Source organism: Lissotriton vulgaris, chromosome 6 (assembly GCF_964263255.1).
Source record: "Lissotriton vulgaris chromosome 6, aLisVul1.2, whole genome shotgun sequence".
Classification (NCBI taxonomy): domain Eukaryota; kingdom Metazoa; phylum Chordata; class Amphibia; order Caudata; family Salamandridae; genus Lissotriton; species Lissotriton vulgaris.
Window position 1 is genome coordinate 43,021,538 of NC_141694.1, and position 22,626 is coordinate 43,044,163.

Here is a 22,626-nt window from a genome sequence, read left to right on the forward strand (position 1 = left end):
AACTGGCACAAAAATCAGATTTATACTAAAGACGATTCCACCCACCAATGTTGCTAAAATAATCAAAAATGTAACGGCACATTGCATCAAAAAGCATTTGCTACGAAGAATTCTGTACAGTCTGTTTCTGCGAACATAAATCACATTTTCTCGTTGCAGCGCAGGAAGCTCCATCTTCTACAATCCGCTCGCGACCACTGATGATGTGTACGTAGATGAAAATGCCTCTGTCAGCCCTGGGAGTTCCCAGAACCAACAGAAAGATCGACCTTGTGTCAGACCCCTGCAGATTCAAACTAGGCACACAGCCACGACCCTACGGCTACCCAGACGGCAAGGCAATTTAAAAAAAATAAACAATAGCAAACTTCCTGGCTGAAGGCAAATGTTCAATATCAAATGTTCAATATATCAAAATCACAATATGCAGTTGCCTGCTTTATTTGTCCATTTTACATTTTCTCAGGTTGTATTTCTGCTTCGCAGGTATTGTCTGATCGGAAAATAATGTATCACTAGCAGCTGTTGCAGTGTTTAAGTTCGCAGATTGTAAAGTTTCTTCTGATGCTGGAGACAAATGTTCAGTGTTCAAAAGAGTCTTTTCAGGAGGAGAGTCAGATTTTGGAGTGTCAGTAATCAATTCGGCATCGCTGAAAGGGATGAACTTCGGTGTGCTGTCAGTTTCGGAGGCACCAATTCCCTTTTTCACCCAGTTGTCGTAAGGTAGCGGCAAGGGTACACGCTTAACGTGAGACGCGTGCACCCAGTGTTTGCGGCCAGCTACACGAACGGCTGTCCTCGTTGTCAGTAAGATCTGAAAGGGCCCCACAAATCTTGGTTGAAGGTTCTTCGTCCTCGCGAAGTTCTTGATTACAACCAGGTCCCCTGGTTTCAGCTGATGCCCTGGACTCTCCGGAGGTTTTGGCAATGCATCGAAAACCTGTTGATGAATAAGACTCAATTTAGCAGTCAAGTCGTAAAGGTAGTCTATCAACATAGGATATTCCAGCTGTCTGAACTCCCTTGGTCTTGGTACCCCCCAAATATTGGCAGGACGACCAAATACAATCTCGTAAGGGCTAAGCCCCACTCGAGAATGTACAGTCGCTCTTGTGGATAACAGAGCCAAAGGAAGTGCGTCTGGCCAGGCTAAACCTGTGGATGCTTGTATTTTAGCTATCTTTAGCTTAAGGGTGCCATTGTAACCCTCCACTAAACCAGCTGACTGGGGATGGTTCGCACTGTGAAATTTTTGTTTCAAACCTAGGCCTGCACATACACTCTGCATAACTTTCCCTATAAACTCACTTCCGTTATCTGACCATACAATCCGTGGCATTCCAAATCTAGGGAAATATTCTTTAAGAAGAATTTTGGCAGTTGATAAGGCAGTATTGTCCTTCAGTGGATATGCTTCTATCCACCTGGAAAAAGCACAAACCACCACCAAGACGTATTTCAAATTATTACAGCGTTCCATGTGAATGAAGTCTAACTGAATCACTTCAAAGGGGCAGGAAGGAGGAGCGAAATGACCAGCTGGAGTTGGAGTTCCCTTGCCAGGATTATGCATCAAGCACACCATACAATTTTTCACCACTCTCTCTGCACACTTACTGATCCCATCATTCTTCCAGACTGGAGCCAACATCTTACATATCCCTTTAGAACTTATATGCGCTACTCCGTGCGCCATTGTCACTACTGCAAGCACATACGCATCGGGCAACATCCAACGCTGCTGTTCTGTCAAATCAATCCAACATCCATTCGAGTCCAACTTGCCCGTACTCTCTCTCCATACACGTTTCTCTTCCTCAGTTGCTTCTCTCTGAATCTCTTTCACACTTTCCATTGTATCTTCACACATCCCAGACTCAGCGATCCATCTTGCAGATGTTGCAACATACATTCTACTCGTCATGTCTCTAGCTGTCTGTTTAGCAATTTCATCAGCAAAAGCATTCCCACGTCCAACACCATCCGTGATTGCTTTATGAGCACTGCACTTTACAATTGCAACTTCAGTCGGCAAGGTTAGAGATTCCAACAAGTCGTTAACTAGCTGACCATGTTGAATCTTAGTCCCATGGGACGTAATGAAACCTCTTTCTCTCCACAACCGGCCAAAACTATGGGCCACGCCAAATGCGTACTGACTATCTGTGAACACATTCACTCTCTTTCCCTCAGCTAAAACACATGCTCTCGTTAGAGCTATTAATTCTGCAGCTTGGGCAGAATTCTGACTCACTCTTGCAGTCTCCACAATCGTCTTCAACGTCGTCACCGCATAAGCAGCAGTCACATCACCATTCTCCAATTTAAAACATGACCCGTCCACATACAGCGTACCATCCGGATCGGGTAACGGAGTATCTTTCAAATCGATGCGTCCTTTTGTCTCTTCCTCCGTTTTAAAACAGCAGTCATGTGGCTCAGAATCACTCGACTCTTGATCAGTCGGCAACAGCGTTGCTGGATTCAATACATTACACCTTTTGATCTGAATATGACTCGCTAGTAATGTCAGCTCGTAACCAGATAATCTCGCACTGGTAAGGTGTTGTGTCTTCGTTCGGTTCATGAGTGTATCCACTGCATGAGGAACCATGACCACCAGCATGTTGTTCATCACCAAACCAGCAGATTGTCGAATGGAAGCCGCAGCTGCCGCTGTAGCTCTCAAACAACTAGGCAACGCTCTAGCTACCGGATCTAATGTTGATGAGAAATACGCACAAGGGCGTTGTTTATCACCAAACTTCTGTGTCAGGACACTCAACGCGCAACCTTCTCTCTCGTGAACGTAGAGCGTGAATGGCTTACTGTAATCAGGTGTACCCAATACAGGAGCTGAACACAAGGCTTTTCGTAATTCAGTAAAACTCTCTTGACATTCATCAGACCATGGCACCGGACTCGGAACATTTTTCCCAGTCAAAGCTACCAATGGTTTCGCTAAAAGAGAAAAATTTGGAATCCACTGCCTACAGTAGGAGGTAATACCTAAAAAGGCACGTACTTCTCTCTGTGTGCGTGGAACACTCATTTGCGTAATTGCTTTTATTCTTTCTGGGGTCAACTTCCTTCCCTCCTTTGACAAGAGATGACCTAGGTAGGTCACTTCTTGGCAGCAGTATTGCATCTTGGAAGGTGACACCTTGTGATTCAAATCAGACAAATGATGCAATAACGAAACCGTAGCTGCTTTGCAAGTTTCCTTGTCATCGGCAGCCACTAGAAGATCGTCTACGTACTGTACTAGGGCAGAACTTGGAGGAAGGACAAAAGAATCTAGTTGGCTTTTTAATGCTTGACTATAAATAGATGGACTTTCACAGTAGCCCTGTGGAGCACGTTTAAATCTGAAACTTCGACCTCCTAGACAGAAGCCAAAAATATCCCTGCTTTCCTCGGCTATCGGAATGCTAAAGAAGGCATTCTTCAAGTCGATGACTGAGAACCAATTGGCTGTAGCAGGAATCAATGTTAACAATGCAGTAATGTCTGGAACCACAGGAAATTGCGGAACCACAATTTTATTAACTTCTCTAAGGTCTATGACAAACCTATATACTGGAGGTTTTGTAGGATCAGTTCGTTTCAGAATCGGCAATACAGGACTATTACAAACATTTCCTCGAGTTTCTTCAACCACACCTTTCTTAATCAAATCTTGCACAATCAATAAAAGTGCACGTTCTCCTTCACTCGATATTTTATATTGGGGAATTCTTGGAAATTTTACATTTGGTTTCAAAGTTACTACATACGGTGGTATTTCTAAAAGGCCTACATCATTAGGACCAGTCGCCCAAAGAGAATCAGGGAGTGAGCGCAGCTCTGGCGGGAGTGCGTCCATTGACAAGTACATCGGAGAACTGATTCTTTTACCCAGAGTAAGCTGTACCCCTTCCGGAGAACAGTACAATGTCGCATATAGTCGTTTTAACAAATCTAAACCAAGCAGATTTTCATTACAACCTGTCGTCAAAATCAGGGGTGCTTTTAATTGACATGGTCCAACAGAAATAGACAAAGGACCAGATATCGGGTTGTAAACAGGGGCGCCTGAAAAACCTACAGAAACATTTGTTGAGCCAGACAAAGGTGCGCCAGGGAGTTTCGCATGAATGATAGAACTTTTTGCGGCATCAGTATCCAACAGAAACGGTTCGACTACACCTGATGTTGCTACCGCGACATAAGGCCCACTCTGATCCACTGGAACTGATACTACTCCCTCTCTCTGTCCATGGCTGTCCTAGTACCCATTTTGCTGAAATCCCTCATCCACTTCACAATAATCTTCAACAAGATATTGCTGAGATCTATTCTGTTGAGCTGACTGTACGTTTCGTTGATCAAAGTGATTGGAGGGACGATCATTCGTTTGCGGAGGCATAGCACCTCGCCCTCGACCTCTAGAATTCAGCACAAATCCACCACGACCTCTCTGAGCTGCTGCTGCATTATTTTGCGCTAAGATTGGACATTCATTTTTGTAGTGACCCTCTTTCTTACAGTACGCACACTGGTTCCACTGGTATTGAGGTCTGGTTGAACTATAATCTGTCCTCTGATACGAATTTTGTTGCATATTAGTCTGATTCGTGCGAGGCGGATACGCCTGCTGTAAAAGAACTTTAGTCTTTAAATCTTTCGTTTTCTTCTCTGATTTTTCCTTTTCCTCTTTATCCCTATTTTCGTAGTACTGTGCAGTCGCAAGTATTTGCGCAGTTGTGGAAACAGCCCACGCGCTTTCTGAATCCTTTAATTTATTGCATAATTCAGGTAACAAATTATGCACAAATTTATCGACAAACAATCTCTGTCCTCCTTCAGTGCTCATATCCTGACCACTATGATCTACAAAAGTCTCTTCGAACCTTGTGAAGAAGTCGGAGACACTTTCATCTTTCTTCTGCTTGCATGCTGATAACTTATCCCAATTAACACGCAATGCGGGCATCAGAGTCTTCATTAAGTCAATTATTCTACCTGGAAGATTAGCAATTAGGGGTTCGGGTTTTGCACCACCCGTTTGCTGACCATCCGCTGCAGTGATAGCTGCCCAATCACCACCTAAGGCTGCTTGATGATCCTCTCTACGAATTTTAGCCCACACTGGTTGTGGAACTACATTACCAAATAACATATCGATGTCCGCTAAGTTCATTATACAAGCCTCAACTGTCTGTGTTAATTCCTTGTAATATCCGGCTGGATTCTTACGCGGATCTGGCAAGGCCTGTTTCACCGCTAGCACTTCAGCTCGCTTCCATGGAATGTGTATCCACACTCGTTGGAACTGTGCCGGAGCAGCTGCAATACCTGCATTATCATCACGTTGTATTGCTTCGCGCCAGATTGGAGGAACCTCCCTCATAGGATATTGGCGACTTGGCTTCATTTTACCTTTCTCTAAATCTCTCGGCGAACGAAGAGATGGATCATTCCTAAAACTCAAAATAAGTTCCATCGCTTCTTCGATATTGTCACCCACTATCATTCCTGCAGCAAACTCTTTCTGAATTTTAATTAAATCCTCCAAGTCTGATTCAACATCATCTTCCTCTATTTCCTCACGTAACAACGAGCACATCTCATCAAAGACGTACCGTTGCGTTGGTTCCTTCCACTGCATAAACGTGTCTAGTACATCTCTCGTACTATATCTTCTAACTTTCGTAATCCATCTGAGAGCCGTGGAATCTAAAACTCCCCGTTCTTCAGTACTTGGTAACTGACTACGTCTCTGAACTGAATCAGAAGTAGGAGTCTTAATTAAAGATTTATATAAAGGAGACAGTATATTAGCAACAGAATCAGTTATTTTTCGACGTACAGAAAGTGGAGTTAATACACTTGCAGACGTAGAAAACACAGTAGAGGTAGGAACAGATTGTGAAGTATTAGGAGTATCGAGAAAAATAGTCTGTGATGTAGTAGGTGTAAGCGAGACAGATACAGGTATAGAAGTCGGCAACCCAGGAAGAGGAGGAGCCGTAGGAATATTCACATTAACCACAGGAGGTACAGGAACTAGATTCTGAGGAACAAGAACACCAGGTTGTCCAGCAACCGGCAATTGGACATTCGGTACAAGTTGGGCCGTAGCACCTTGTGCGTACGGTGGAGGTGACCGTAACAGATAAGACAACAGTGGATCGTTTTCGGGATCCTCCAGTATCTTAGCTGTTTTCGATGGCAAGGCAGGGTAGCACTTGTCAATCGCTAAATTATGCTCTCTAATTGCTACATCTATGGCCTTTTCGCACTCATTATCTTGCAATTGTTTAGTTGCTTGCTCTAGAGTTAGCTCTTCTTTCTCTTTTTGTTCTTTCTTCAACCTTTTCATTTCTCTCTGTTTGGATTCTTTTCGCCAATAACGGAAAGAATCAAACATTGCCGGCCGGGCTTTCTTACTAAACAATTTCGCTTCTAAATTATCAAGGATCTCGGGTTCAAAACTACCATGTAGTGGCCAACTAAGGACACCATCCTTCTTACAGTAACGGACCCACACCTCATTATAAGATATAGGACCCACTCCAAATTTGCAATATAGGTCATAAAGGGGAGTCCCAATCGGAGGAACCAGACAAGAATCCTCCAATCGTGAGTCATGGTTGCAACCAAAACAAGACAACATTTTCCGACTTACCATTTTCAGACTGGAACACAAAACAAACAAAACACGAAACAAATATGTGCACTTGAACCAAGAACTTAGGCTTACCAAAACCAAACTAATGTATCGATACCCAAACTGAACCAAATAGATTATCGTAACCAGAACAACTAGTGATAATCTTACGAAACCAAACCAAACCAAGAACCGATCAAGGATTTTTAACAATCCTCACAAAGTAACCAGCTAGCTATCACTAAATACTTAACTGAGGCACTGAAGACGTCACCAAGGAGAAACCCGTCACGTTTCGCTGTACTAAGGGCTGCACCACTTCGGGTCCAAGACAGGGCGACGGTCAAGGCAACGGCCCACTGCAGCCGTCCTGAACGGGAACCCTCGTGGAAGAGAACTTCAGGGCCACTTTTGCGATATGCCGGGATCGATGAAGTGGGGCGCCTCCCTCAGGAATCTTCACACGAAGCTCCTCGAACTCTTCAGGCTTTTGGACCGGTACCGAATGACGTCGCCCCACGTTGGGCGCCAATTGGAGTTCTGGACTTTTTGGTTCCGTCCAGAGGTGTCAGGGAACAACACCCAAAGACCCCGGAGTTCCACCTGCCTTGGTGCGCAAATGAACAGAAACACGGGCTTCTCGATGGTGGCGTCAAAGACCAAAGATTTATTACTGCAGGGACACAGAAGTCACAGAATCTACACACGGGCAGAGACTAGGAGCCTGTTCGCTTTGTACATTGAGGGTTGCTCCTTATATACTAAAAATTGTGCTTCAGGCAAATATTTCACATGCTAGTACATTCCTAAACCTTTGTGTCTTAAACAATAAATATTTGGCGTTACACAGGAACTGTCGATAATATCTGATGCCAAACATCTCGAAGAGGGGTTCCCACTAGTCCATCACAATCCCTTGTCAATATTGCATTCAAGAGCCGGACCGCCTCATCGTAAAGTTCGTTACCTCCCCCTAATAAAGGCCCAGGAGGAAAGGAGCAGAGCCAGGTGCAGGAGATAGAAAAGCGGGATAAGAGATGTTTGTGGGTTGTAAATGGGCAAGGCTACCGGCTTCGGCCGCCTAATCATGATCGGAACAATGGACACGAGAACCAGTTCAGGTGGGCTGGCCTCGGGCAGAGGAGGCAGCCTTTGTCGAGTCATGCAGCTACAGCGTGATCTGGTTTAAGGCACACGTGTCATGAAAGAGGTGAATCTCCGGCTAAGGCTACGTGTCCTTAATCGAAATAAAGTGATCAGAGGTTATTGCATATGTGAGGGCAAGAAACACAAAATGGCGGACATGATCTAAGATGGATGCCGTGGGTAGATCAGAAATGTGTTCATAACAGGAGTGCTCTTGCTCGTATCGTAGCGAAAACACCAGGATATGCTGAATGGATCATTTGCGGTTCGCTGATACTAATATTATGTATTTCCGACAAACTTGAAAACACGGGTTCAAATCGTCACGGAACCTCACCCTTTGGTTTTTCTTTGTTCGCCCTAAGTTGGCAAGGTATGCTCAGACGTGAGTCCCTTGCTCACTTTGCCACTGGATTCAAGCAAGCCCGGCAGAAGATGACTGTAATGCCAGAAACTGGTCCTGGGAAGCTTGATTCCGGTCCAGGGAAGACATGGCTTGGCAGTTCGGGCTGGACTGTTCCCATGAGGCACAGGGTCAGACTGATTTGCATATGGCCATGTCTGAAATGGGGTGGCGGAGTGAGCTAAAGAACAGTGATGGATTAAACCCAGATCAGTTGACTAGGGGTGAGTGTTTGTATTGTCAACGATCCATCCATCATCCCCTTTGGTTTTTCTTTGTTCGCCCTAAGTTGGCAGGGTATGCTCAGACCTGAGTCCCTTGCTCACTTTGCCACTGGATTCAAGCAAGCTCCGCTGAAGACGGCTGTAATGCCAGAAACCGGTCCTGGGAAGCTTGATTCCGGTCCAGGGGAGACATGGCTTGGCAGTTCAGGCTGGACTGTTCCCATGAGGCACAGGGTCAGACTGATTTGCATATGGCCATGTCTGAACTGGGGTGGCAGAGTGAGCTAAAGAAGGTGATGGATTAAACCCAGATCAGTTGACCGGGGGTGAGTGTTTGTATTGTCAACTCTCCGTCCATCATCCCCTTTGGTTTTTCTTTGTTTGCCCTAAGTTGGCAGGGTATGCTCAGACGTGAGTCCCTCGCTCACTTTGGGACTGGATTCAAGCAAGCCCGGCTGAAGACGGCTGTAATGCCATAAACCGGTAGTGGGAAGCTTGATTCCGGACCAGGGAAGACATGGCTTGGCAGTTCGGGCTGGAATATTCCCATGAGGCACAGGGTCAGACTGATTTGCATATGGCCATGTCTGAACTAGGGTGGCGGAGTGAGCTAAAGAACGGTGATGGATTAAACCCAGATCAGTTGACTGGGGGTGAGTGTTTGTATTGTCAACGCTCCGTCCATCATCCCCTTTGGTTTTTCTTTGTTCGCCCTAAGTTGGCAGGGTATGCTCAGACGTGAGTCCCTTGCTCACTTTGCCACTGGATTCAAGCATGCCCGGATGAAGACGGCTGTAATGCCATAAACCGGTCCTGGGAAGCTTGATTCCGGACCAGGGACGACATGGCTTGGCAGTTCGGGCTGGACTGTTCCAATGAGGCACAGGGTCAGACTGAATTGCATATGGCCATGTCTGAACTGGGGTGGCGGAGTGAGCTATAGAACGGTGATGGATTAAACCCAGATCAGTTGACTGGGGGTGAGTGTTTGTATTGTCAACGCTCTGTCCATCATCCCCTTTGGTTTTTCTTTGTTCGCCCTAATTTGGCAGGGTATGCTCAGACGTGAGTCCCTTGCTCACTTTGCCACTGGATTCAAGCATGCCCGGATGAAGACGGCTGTAATGCCCTAAACCGGTCCTGGGAAGCTTGATTCCGGTCCAGGGAAGACATGGCTTGGCAGTTCGGGCTGGACTGTTCCCATGAGAAACAGGGTCAGACTGATTTGCATATGGCCATGTCTGAACTAGGGTGGCAGAGTGAGCTAAAGAACGGTGATGGATTAAACCCAGATCAGTTGACCGGGGGTGAGTGTTTGTATTGTCAACACTCCGTCCATCATCCCCTTTGGTTTTTCTTTGTTTGCCCTAAGTTGGCAGGGTATGCTCAGACGTGAGTCCCTCGCTCACTTTACGACTGGATTCAAGCAAGCCCGGCTGAAGACGGCTGTAATGCCAGAAACCGGTCCTGGGAAGCTTGATTCCGGACCAGGGAAGACATGGCTTGGCAGTTCAGGCTGGACTGTTCCCATGAGGCACAGGGTCAGACTGATTTGCATATGGCCATATCTGAACAGGGGTGGCGGAGTGAGCTAAAGAACGGTGATGGATTAAACCCAGATCAGTTTACTGGGGGTGAGTGTTTGTATTGTCAACGATCCGTCCATCATCCCCTTAGGTTTTTCTTTGTTCGCCCTAAGTTGGCAGGGTATGCTCAGACGTGAGTCCCTTGCTCACTTTGCCACTGGATTCAAGCAAGCCCCGCTGAAGACGGCTGTAAAGCCAGAAAACAGTCCTGGGAAGCTTGATTCCGGACCAGGGACGACATGGCTTGGCAGTTCGGGCTGGACTGTTCCAATGAGGCACAGGGTCAGACTGAATTGCATATGGCCATGTCTGAACTGGGGCGGCGGAGTGAGCTAAGGAACGGTGATGGATTAAACCCAGATCAGTTGACTGGGGGTGAGTGTTTGTATTGTCAACGCTCCGTCCATCATCCCCTTTGGTTTTTCTTTGTTCGCCCTAAGTTGGCAGGGTATGCTCAGACGTGAGTCCCTTGCTCACTTTGCCACTGGATTCAAGCAAGCCCGGCTGAAGACGGCTGTAATGCCCGAAACCGGTCCTGGGAAGCTTGATTCCGGACCAGGGAAGACATGGCTTGGCAGTTCGGGCTGGACTGTTCCCATGAGGCACAGGGTAAGACTGATTTGCATATATCCATGTCTGAACTGGGGTGGCGAAGTGAGCTAAAGAACGGTGATGGATTAAACCCAGATCAGTTGACTGGGGGTGAGTGTTTGTATTGTCAACGCTCCGTCCATCATCCCCTTTGGTTTTTCTTTGTTCGCCCTAAGTTGGCAGGGTATGCTCAGACGTGAGTCCCTTGCTCACTTTGCCACTGGATTCAAGCAAGCCCGGCTGAAGACGGCTGTAATGCCCGAAACCGGTCCTGGGAAGCTTGATTCCGGACCAGGGAAGACATGGCTTGGCAGTTCGGGCTGGACTGTTCCCATGAGGCACAGGGTAAGACTGATTTGCATATATCCATGTCTGAACTGGGGTGGCGGAGTGAGCTAAAGAACGGTGATGGATTAAACCCATATCAGTTGACTGGGGGTGAGAGTTTGTATTGTCAACGCTCCGTCCATCATCCCCTTTGGTTTTTCTTTGTTCGCCCTAAGTTGACAGGGTATGCTCAGATGAGAGTCCCTTGCTCACTTTGCCATTGGATTAAAGTAAGCCCAGCTGAAGACGGCTGTAATGCCAGAAACCTGTCCTGGGAAGCTTCATTCCTGTCCAGGGAAGACATGGCTTGGCAGTTGGGGCTGGACTGTCCCCATGAGGCACAGGTTCAGATTTGCATATGGCCTTGTCTGAACTGGGGTGGCGGAGTGAGCTAAAAAACGGTGATGGATTCAACCCAGATCAGTTGATTGGGGGTGAGTGTTTGTATTGTCCACGCTCCGTCCATCATCCCCTTTGGTTTTTCTTTGTTCAGCCTAAGTTGGCAGGGTATGCTCAGACGTGAGTCCCTTGCTCACTTTGCCACTGGATTATAGGAAGCCCGGCTGAAGACGGATGTAATGCCAGAAACCGGTCCTGGGAAGCTTGATTCCAGTCCAGGTAAGACATGGCTTGGCAGTTCGGGCTGGACTGTTCCCATGAGGCACAGGGTCAGACTGATTTGCATATGGCCATGTCTGAACTGGGGTGGCGGAGTGAGCTAAAGAAGGTGATGGGATAAACCCAGATCAGTTGACCGGGGGTGAGTGTTTGTATTGTCAACGCTCCGTCCATCATCCCCTTTGGTTTTTCTTTGTTCGCCCTAAGTTGGCAAGGTATGCTCAGACGTGAGTCCCTTGCTCACTTTGCCACTGGATTCAAGCAAGCCCAGCAGAATGCGGTTGTAATGCCAGAAACTGGTCCTGGGAAGCTTGATTCCGGTCCAGGGAAGACATGGCTTGGCAGTTCGGGCTGGACTGTTCCCATGAGGCACAGGGTCAGACTGATTTGCATAAGGCCATGTCTGAAATGGGGTGGCGGAGTGAGCTAAAGAACAGTGATGGATTAAACCCAGATCAGTTGACTAGGGGTGAGTGTTTGTATTGTCAACGATCCATCCATCATCCCCTTTGGTTTTTCTTTGTTCGTCCTAAGATGGCAGGGTATGCTCAGACGTGAGTCCCTTGCTCACTTTGCCACTGGATTCAAGCAAGCTCGGCTGAAGACGGCTGTAATGCCAGAAACCGGTCCTGGGAAGCTTGATTCCGGTCCAGGGAAGACATGGCTTGGCAGTTCAGGCTGGACTGTTCCCATGAGGCACAGGGTCAGACTGATTTGCATATGGCCATGTCTGAACTGGGGTGGCAGAGTGAGCTAAAGAAGGTGATGGATTAAACCAAGATCAGTTGACCGGGGGTGAGTGTTTGTATTGTCAACGCTCCATCCATCATCCCCTTTGTTTTTTCTTTGTTTGCCCTAAGTTGGCAGGGTATGCTCAGACGTGAGTCCCTCGCTCACTTTGCGACTGGATTCAAGCAAGACCGGCTGAAGACAGCTGTAATGCCAGAAACCGGTCCTGGGAAGCTTGATTCCGGACCAGGGAAGACATGGCTTGGCAGTTCGGGCTGGAATGTTCCCATGAGGCACAGGGTCAGACTGATTTGCATATGGCCATATCTGAACTGGGGTGGCGGAGTGAGCTAAAGAACGGTGATGGATTAAACCCAGATCAGTTGACTGGGGGTGAGTGTTTGTATTGTCAACGATCCGTCCATCATCCCCTTAGGTTTTTCTTTGTTCGCCCTAAGTTGGCAGGGTATGCTCAGACGTGAGTCCCTCGCTCAATTTGCGACTGGATTCAAGCAAGCCCGGCTGAAGATGGCTGTAATGCCAGAAACCGGTCCTGGGAAGCTTGATTCCGGACCAGGGAAGACATGGCTTGGCAGTTCGGGCTGGACTGTTCCCATGAGGCACAGGGTCAGACTGATTCGCATATGGCCATGTCTGAACTGGGGTGGCAGAGTGAGCTAAAGAAGGTGATGGATTAAACCCAGATCAGTTGACCGGGGGTGAGTGTTTGTATTGTCAATGATCCGTCCATCATCCCCTTAGGTTTTTCTTTGTTCGCCCTAAGTTGGCAGGGTATGCTCAGACGTGAGTCACTTGCTCACTTTGCCACTGGATTCAAGCAAGCCCCGCTGAAGGCGGCTGTAATGCCAGAAAACGGTCCTGGGAAGCTTGATTCCGGACCAGGGACGACATGGCTTGGCAGTTCGGGCTGGACTGTTCCAATGAGGCACAGGGTCAGACTGAATTGCATATGGCCATGTCTGAACTGGGGTGGCGGAGTGAGCTATAGAACGGTGATGGATTAAACCCAGATCAGTTGACTGGGGGTGAGTGTTTGTATTGTCAACGCTCTGTCCATCATCCCCTTTGGTTTTTCTTTGTTCGCCCTAATTTGGCAGGGTATGCTCAGACGTGAGTCCCTTGCTCACTTTGCCACTGGATTCAAGCATGCCCCGCTGAAGACGGCTGTAATGCCCTAAACCGTTCCTGGGAAGCTTGATTCCGGTCCAGGGAAGACATGGCTTGGCAGTTCGGGCTGGACTGTTCCCATGAGAAACAGGGTCAGACTGATTTGCATATGGCCATGTCTGAACTAGGGTGGCAGAGTGAGCTAAAGAACGGTGATGGATTAAACCCAGATCAGTTGACCGGGGGTGAGTGTTTGTATTGTCAACGCTCCGTCCATCATCCCCTTTGGTTTTTCTTTGTTTGCCCTAAGTTGGCAGGGTATGCTCAGACGTGAGTCCCTCGCTCACTTTACGACTGGATTCAAGCAAGCCCGGCTGAAGACGGCTGTAATGCCAGAAACCGGTCCTGGGAAGCTTGATTCCGGACCAGGGAAGACATGGCTTGGCAGTTCAGTCTGGACTGTTCCCATGAGGCACAGGGTCAGACTGATTTGCATATGGCCATATCTGAACAGGGGTGGCGGAGTGAGCTAAAGAACGGTGATGGATTAAACCCAGATCAGTTGACTGGGGGTGAGTGTTTGTATTGTCAACGATCCGTCCATCATCCCCTTAGGTTTTTCTTTGTTCGCCCTAAGTTGGCAGGGTATGCTCAGACGTGAGTCCCTTGCTCACTTTGCCACTGGATTCAAGCAAGCCCGGCTGAAGACGACTGTAATGCCCGAAACCGGTCCTGGGAAGCTTGATTCCGGACCAGGGAAGACATGGCTTGGCAGTTCGGGCTGGACTGTTCCCATGAGGCACAGGGTAAGACTGATTTGCATATATCCATGTCTGAACTGGGGTGGCGGAGTGAGCTAAAGAACGGTGATGGATTAAACCCATATCAGTTGACTGGGGGTGAGAGTTTGTATTGTCAACGCTCCGTCCATCATCCCCTTTAGTTTTTCTTTGTTCGCCCTAAGTTGACAGGGTATGCTCAGATGAGAGTCCCTTGCTCACTTTAGCATTGGATTAAAGCAAGCCCAGCTGAAGACGGCTGTAATGCCAGAAACCTGTCCTGGGAAGCTTCATTCCGGTCCAGGGAAGACATGGCTTGGCAGTTGGGGCTGGACTGTCCCCATGAGGCACAGGTTCAGATTTGCATATGGCCTTGTCTGAACTGGGGTGGCGGAGTGAACTAAAAAACGGTGATGGATTAAACCCAGATCAGTTGACCGGGGTGAGTGTTTGTATTGTCAATGATCCGTCCATCATCCCCTTAGGTTTTTCTTTGTTCGCCCTAAGTTGGCAGGGTATGCTCAGACGTGAGTCACTTGCTCACTTTGCGACTGGATTCAAGCAAGCCCGGCTGAAGATGGCTGTAATGCCAGAAACCGGTCCTGGGAAGCTTGATTCCGGACCAGGGAAGACATGGCTTGGCAGTTCGGGCTGGACTGTTCCCATGAGGCACAGGGTCAGACTGATTCGCATATGGCCATGTCTGAACTGGGGTGGCAGAGTGAGCTAAAGAAGGTGATGGATTAAACCCAGATCAGTTGACCGGGGGTGAGTGTTTGTATTGTCAATGATCCGTCCATCATCCCCTTAGGTTTTTCTTTGTTCGCCCTAAGTTGGCAGGGTATGCTCAGACGTGAGTCACTTGCTCACTTTGCCACTGGATTCAAGCAAGCCCCGCTGAAGGCGGCTGTAATGCCAGAAAACGGTCCTGGGAAGCTTGATTCCGGACCAGGGACGACATGGCTTGGCAGTTCGGGCTGGACTGTTCCAATGAGGCACAGGGTCAGACTGAATTGCATATGGCCATGTCTGAACTGGGGTGGCGGAGTGAGCTATAGAACGGTGATGGATTAAACCCAGATCAGTTGACTGGGGGTGAGTGTTTGTATTGTCAACGCTCCGTCCATCATCCCCTTTGGTTTTTCTTTGTTCGCCCTAAGTTGACAGGGTATGCTCAGATGAGAGTCCCTTGCTCACTTTGCCATTGGATTAAAGCAAGCCCAGCTGAAGACGGCTGTAATGCCAGAAACCTGTCCTGGGAAGCTTCATTCCGGTCCAGGGAAGACATGGCTTGGCAGTTGGGGCTGGACTGTCCCCATGAGGCACAGGTTCAGATTTGCATATGGCCTTGTCTGAACTGGGGTGGCGGAGTGAGCTAAAAAACGGTGATGGATTAAACCCAGATCAGTTGACCGGGGGTGAGTGTTTGTATTGTCAATGATCCGTCCATCATCCCCTTAGGTTTTTCTTTGTTCGCCCTAAGTTGGCAGGGTATGCTCAGACGTGAGTCACTTGCTCACTTTGCGACTGGATTCAAGCAAGCCCGGCTGAAGATGGCTGTAATGCCAGAAACCGGTCCTGGGAAGCTTGATTCCGGACCAGGGAAGACATGGCTTGGCAGTTCAGGCTGGACTGTTCCCATGAGGCACAGGGTCAGACTGATTTGCATATGGCCATATCTGAACAGGGGTGGCGGAGTGAGCTAAAGAAGGTGATGGATTAAACCCAGATCAGTTGACCGGGGGTGAGTGTTTGTATTGTCAATGATCCGTCCATCATCCCCTTTGGTTTTTCTTTGTTCGCCCTAAGTTGGCAAGGTATGCTCAGACGTGAGTCCCTTGCTCACTTTGCCACTGGATTCAAGCAAGCCCCGCAGAATGCGACTGTAATGCCAGAAACTGGTCCTGGGAAGCTTGATTCCGGTCCACGGAAGACATGGCTTGGCAGTTCGGGCTGGACTGTTCCCATGAGGCACAGGGTCAGTCTGATTTGCATAAGGCCATGTCTGAAATGGGGTGGCGGAGTGAGCTAAAGAACAGTGATGGATTAAACCCAGATCAGTTGACTAGGGGTGAGTGTTTGTATTGTCAACGATCCATCCATCATCCCCTTTGGTTTTTCTTTGTTCGTCCTAAGTTGGCAGGGTATGCTCAGACGTGAGTCCCTTGCTCACTTTGCCACTGGATTCAAGCAAGCTCGGCTGAAGACGGCTGTAATGCCAGAAACCGGTCCTGGGAAGCTTGATTCCGGTCCAGGGAAGACATGGCTTGGCAGTTCAGGCTGGACTGTTCCCATGAGGCACAGGGTCAGACTGATTTGCATATGGCCATGTCTGAACTGGGGTGGCAGAGTGAGCTAAAGAAGGTGATGGATTAAACCAAGATCAGTTGACCGGGGGTGAGTGTTTGTATTGTCAACGCTCCATCCATCATCCCCTTTGTTTTTTCTTTGTTTGCCCTAAGTTGGCAGGGTATGCTCAGACGTGAGTCCCTCGCTCACTTTGCGACTGGATTCAAGCAAGCCCGGCTGAAGACAGCTGTAATGCCAGAAACCGGTCCTGGGAAGCTTGATTCCGGACCATGGAAGACATGGCTTGGCAGTTCGGGCTGGAATGTTCCCATGAGGCACAGGGTCAGACTGATTTGCATATGGCCATATCTGAACTGGGGTGGCGGAGTGAGCTAAAGAAGGGTGATGGATTAAACCCAGATCAGTTGACTGGGGGTGAGTGTTTGTATTGTCAACGATCCGTCCATCATCCCCTTAGGTTTTTCTTTGTTCGCCCTAAGTTGGCAGGGTATGCTCAGACGTGAGTCCCTTCCTCACTTTGCCACTGGATTCAAGCAAACCCCGCTGAAGATGGCTGTAATGCCAGAAAACGGTCCTGGGAAGCTTGATTCCGGACCAGGGACGACATGGCTTGGCAGTTCGGGCTGGACTGTTCCAATGAGGCACAGGGTCAGACTGAATTGCATATGGCCATGTCTGAACTGGGGTGGCGGAGTGAGCTAAAGAAGGGTGATGGATTAAACCCAGATCAGTTGACTGGGGGTGAGTGTTTGTATTGTCAATGCTCCGTCCATCATCCCCTTTGGTTTTTCTTTGTTCGCCCTAAGTTGGCAGGGTATGCTCAGACGTGAGTCCCTTGCTCACTTTGCCACTGGATTCAAGCAAGCCCGGCTGAAGACGGCTGTAATGCCCTAAACCGGTCCTGGGAAGCTTGATTCCGGTCCAGGGAAGACATGGCTTGGTAGTTCGGGCTGGACTGTTCCCATGAGGCACAGGGTCAGACTGATTTGCATATGGCCATGTCTGAACTGGGGTGGCAGAGTGAGCTAAAGAAGGTGATGGATTAAATCCAGATCAGTTGACCGGGGGTGAGTGTTTGTATTGTCAACGCTCCGTCCATCATCCCCTTTGGTTTTTCTTTGTTTGCCCTAAGTTGGCAGGGTATGCTCAGACGTGAGTCCCTCGCTCAATTTGCGACTGGATTCAAGCAATCCCGGCTCAAGATGGCTGTAATGCCAGAAACCGGTCCTGGGAAGCTTGATTCCGGACCAGGGAAGACATGGCTTGGCAGTTCGGGCTGGACTGTTCCCATGAGGCACAGGGTCAGACTGATTTGCATATGGCCATATCTGAACTGGGGTGGCGGAGTGAGCTAAAGAACGGTGATGGATTAAACCCAGATCAGTTGACTGGGGGTGAGTGTTTGTATTGTCAATGATCCGTCCATCATCCCCTTAGGTTTTTCTTTGTTCGCCCTAAGTTGGCAGGGCATGCTCAGACGTGAGTCCCTTGCTCACTTTGCCACTGGATTCAAGCAAGCCCCGCTGAAGACGGCTGTAATGCCAGAAAACGGTCCTGGGAAGCTTGATTCCGGACCAGGGACGACATGGCTTGGCAGTTCGGGCTGGACTGTTCCAATGAGGCACAGGGTCAGACTGAATTGCATATGGCCATGTCTGAACTGGGGTGGCGGAGTGAGCTAAAGAACGGTGATGGATTAAACCCAGATCAGTTGACTGGGGGTGAGTGTTTGTATTGTCAACGCTCCTTCCATCATCCCCTTTGGTTTTTCTTTGTTCGCCCTAAGTTGGCAGGGTATGCTCAGACGTGAGTCCCTTGCTCACTTTGCCACTGGATTCAAGCATGCCCGACTGAAGACGGCTGTAATGCCCTAAACCGGTCCTGGGAAGCTTGATTCCGGTCCAGGGAAGACATGGCTTGGCAGTTTGGGCTGGACTGTTACCATGAGGCACAGGGTCAGACTGATTTGCATATGGCCATGTCTGAACTAGGGTGGCAGAGTGAGCTAAAGAACGGTGATTGATTAAACCCAGATCAGTTGACCGGGGGTGAGTGTTTGTATTGTCAACGCTCCGTCCATCATCCCCTTCGGTTTTTCTTTGTTCGGCCTAAGTTGGCAGGGTATGCTCAGACGTGAGTCCCTTGCTCACTTTGCCACTGGATTCAAGCAAGCCCGGGTGAAGACGGCTGTAATGCCAGAAACCGGTCCTGGGAAGCTTGATTCCGGTCCAGGGAAGACATGGCTTGGCAGTTCAGGCTGGACTGTTCCCATGAGGCACAGGGTCACACTGATTTGCATATGGCCATGTATGAACTGGGGTGGCGGAGTGAGCTAAAGAACGGTGATGGATTAAACCCAGATCAGTTGACTGGGGGTGAGTGTTTGTATTGTCAATGCTCCGTTCCATCATCCCCTTTGGTTTTTGTTTGTTCGCCCTAAGTTGGCAGGGTATGCTCAGACGTGAGTCCCTTGCTCACTTTGCCACTGGATTCAAGTAAGCCCGGCTGAAGACGGCTGTAATGCCAGAAACCGGTACTGGGAAGCTTGATTCCGGTCCAGGGAAGACATGGCTTGGCAGTTCAGGCTGGACTGTTCCCATGAGGCACAGGGTCAAACTGATTTGCATATGGCCATGTCTGTACTGGGGTGGTGGAGTGAGCTAAAGAATGGTGATGGATTAAACCCAGATCAGTTGACTGGGGTGAGTGTTTGTATTGTCAATGCTCCGTCCATCATCCCCTTTGGATTTTCTTTGTTCGCCCTAAGTTGGCAGGGTATGCTCAGACGTGAGTCCCTTGCTCACTTTGCCACTGGATTCAAGCAAGCCCGGCTGAAGGCGGCTGTAATGCCAGAAACCGGTCCTGGGAAGCTTGATTCCGGTCCAGGGAAGACATGGCTTGGCAGTTCGGGCAGGACTGTTCCCATGAGGCACAGGGTCAGACTGATTTGCATATGGCCATGTCTTAACTGGGGTGGCGGAGTGAGCTAAAGAACGGTGATGGATTAAACCCAGATCAGTTGACTGGGGGTGAGTGTTTGTATTGTCAACGCTCCGTCCATCATCCCCTTTGGTTTTTCTTTGTTCGCCCTAAGTTGGCAGTGTATGCTCAGACGTGAGTCCCTTGCTCACTTTGCCACTGGATTCAAGCAAGCCCGGCTGAAGATGGCTGTAATGCCAGAGACCGGTCCTGGGAAGCTTGATTCCGGTCCAGGGAAAACATGGCTTGGCAGTTCGGGCTGGACTGTTACCATGAGGCACAGGGTCAGACTGATTTGCCCATGAGGCACAGGGTCAGACTGATTTGCATATGGCCATGTCTTAACTGGGGTGGCGGAGTGAGCTAAAGAACAGTGATGGATTAAACCCAGATCAGTTGACTGGGGGTGAGTGTTTGTATTGTCAACGCTCCGTCCATCATCCCCTTTGGTTTTTCTTTGTTCGCCCTAAGTTGGCAGGGTATGCTCAGAAGTGAGTCCCTTGCTCACTTTGCCACTGGATTCAAGCAAGCCCGGCTGAAGACGGCTAAAATGCCAGAAACCGGTCCTGGGAAGCTTGATTCTGGTCCAGGGAAAACATGGCTTGGCAGTTCGGGCTGGACTGTTCCAATGAGGCACAGGGTCAGACTGATTTGCATATGGCCATGTCTGAACTGGGGTGGCGGAGTGAGCTAAAGAACGGTGATGGATTAAACCCAGATCAGTTGACTGGGGGTGAGTGTTTGTATTGTCAATGCTCCGTCCATCATCCCCTTTGGTTTTTCTTCGCAACCTGTTTGAGGCCAGTTACCCCTCCCCAGGAGAAATTAACAATTGCCATACTGTGAGTGGTAGTGCCATTGCTAGCATTGGTCACTAGGTAATTTTCACCTAGTTTGATCTGTCAAGGGTCCACAAAGCCAGGCATCACCATTGTGACACTAGCATATGTGTCCCTGTAGGCCTGTGCCACTTTATCATTAATTAAAGGAGTTTGTCTGTAATTGCCCAAGTTATTGGGACTCACAGTAGAGGACAGAATTGTGTGCCCATCACAGATCAAAACAGCTTGAGTTGGTATTCTGAGTAGGCCAGAATCTATCTCAGTTACCAGGGTTAACCCTACTCCACCATTCTGTTGAGAACCACCACCTGGAGCTGAACTAGGGGGAACAGTTGCCTTAGGGGCAATGGTGGCTGAAGCTGCCTCCTTCTTGGTGCAATCACTGGTCCAGTGAGTATTTACTTTACAAAAATCTTGCACCATGGTTTCTTTGGGCCTACTTTCTTCTTAGATTGTTGGGAACCCCCACCATTAGAAGCTTTTTGGAGACCTTGAGAAGACTTCTGGTCTGTTGCTTTCTCCCCACCCTTTTGGTCTTGCTTCTTTTGGTCACCACCTTGGTTCTGTAACTTCTGCTTCACCCATTAGTCTGCCTTCTTTCCCAATTCTTGGGGAGAGGTCAGATCAGAGTCAACCAAATGCTGATACAATAACTGGTTTTGACAGTTGTTAAGAATTTGTTCTCTCATAATAAGGTTATACAATCCTGTATAGTCACTTACTTTACTGCCCAGCAACCAGCCTTCTAGAGCCTTAGTTGCACAATCTACAAAATCAGTCCAGTCCTGAGTCTGTGTCTTTTGGGCATCTCTGAACAGCAACCTGTACTGTTCAGTGGTTATGCCAAACCCATCTATCAGAGCACTCTTCAGGACATAGTAGTTGTCAGCATCCTCTTCTCTTACAGTGAGGAGCGTGTCTCTTCCTTTGTCTGCAAAGGAGAGCCACAAGATTGCTGCCTTCTGACTTTGGGGTACCTGCTGTACTTTGCAAGCCCTCTCCAAAGCAGTTACCCATTTGTGGATGTCATCCCCAATCTGATAAGGAGGGACAATCTTGTTCAGGTTTCTATGGTCATGAGACCTTTCCCTACCACTAGGGTTGTTGCTGCCACCAGTGGGCTCTAGCCCACACAATTTCTTCTCTCTTTCAAGAGCTAGGGTCTCTTTTGCAAGGGCAATGTTTTGCCTCTTGATCCTCAGCTTGACCTCTTTCATTCTACCTGTGTGCTCCCTCCTCTGAGGGGAAGTCATCCTCCTCTGAGCAGAGGCACTGGGCCCTACTGAGGAATCAGAATGATCAGAACCACTGGAAAGTGATCTGCACCTTCTGTTTCTACTATTAGGCCTATTTGGAAGGTCAGAGGGGGCCCACCATGGTCATCTCCTTCTCCAGATAGTCCTGTGTTGCCCAGGTCAGTTTCATCAACCTCATCCTGGTCATCACCCAATTTCTCATCAGGGATCACTGGATCCTCCCCAGTATTATTCTCTTCTGTTGAGGGATGGCCCCCATCTCTACTACCTTGGTTACCTGAGTCTGATGCATTCTCTACATCATGAGCCACTAGGATATCTACCAGGTGGTTAAAGGTTGGACTCTGTCCTTGTCTCAGTCTTCTGACCACACACAAGCTTCTCAGTTCCTGAAAGGAGAATGTGTCATACTTACAAGGCAACCTTTGGTTGTCTTCTGGCAGAGGCCTACTGGGCCCTGCTTCCAAGGACATTGCTACTGAGGTGTGGTGTGTGCACCTACCTACACTACTTGTTTTCCTACTAGAACCTCTTAGGTTCTAGTAGGAACCTAGGAGTTGTAATCAGGGTGTGCTGAGCCCTTACCACCTACAACTGCTATGTTCAGTCGAACCTATGTATATATAAGACTTGATTTATATGTACCTACAGGTAGCTTGATATGATCTTTGAGATGATTTCTCAAGATTATTTGGTAAAACAATTGCAAGCTCTTATCCCAACCGCTGCACACCAATGTGAGAAGTTAGCCTGGCATATGATGTCCACTAGTTCTAGTGGGCACCTTGCACCAGTCTAATCGACCCTTATTGATGGTGGTTGTAAAGTCAACCTTCTATAAAGCTATCCTAGTGGTAGCATGAACCAGCAGTCTTCAGGCTAAGACTTCAGTAGGGGAGGTAAACAAGTTGTTTTACCAATTATAATCCCTTGAGTACCAAATGAAAGGACACCACACAAGGTATATATCAAATATATATGTATTTAATCTGAACACAACCCCTCTGCACTCTTTATGACGTCAGCGGTAAAGATACAATACAAGTCACACAGTTA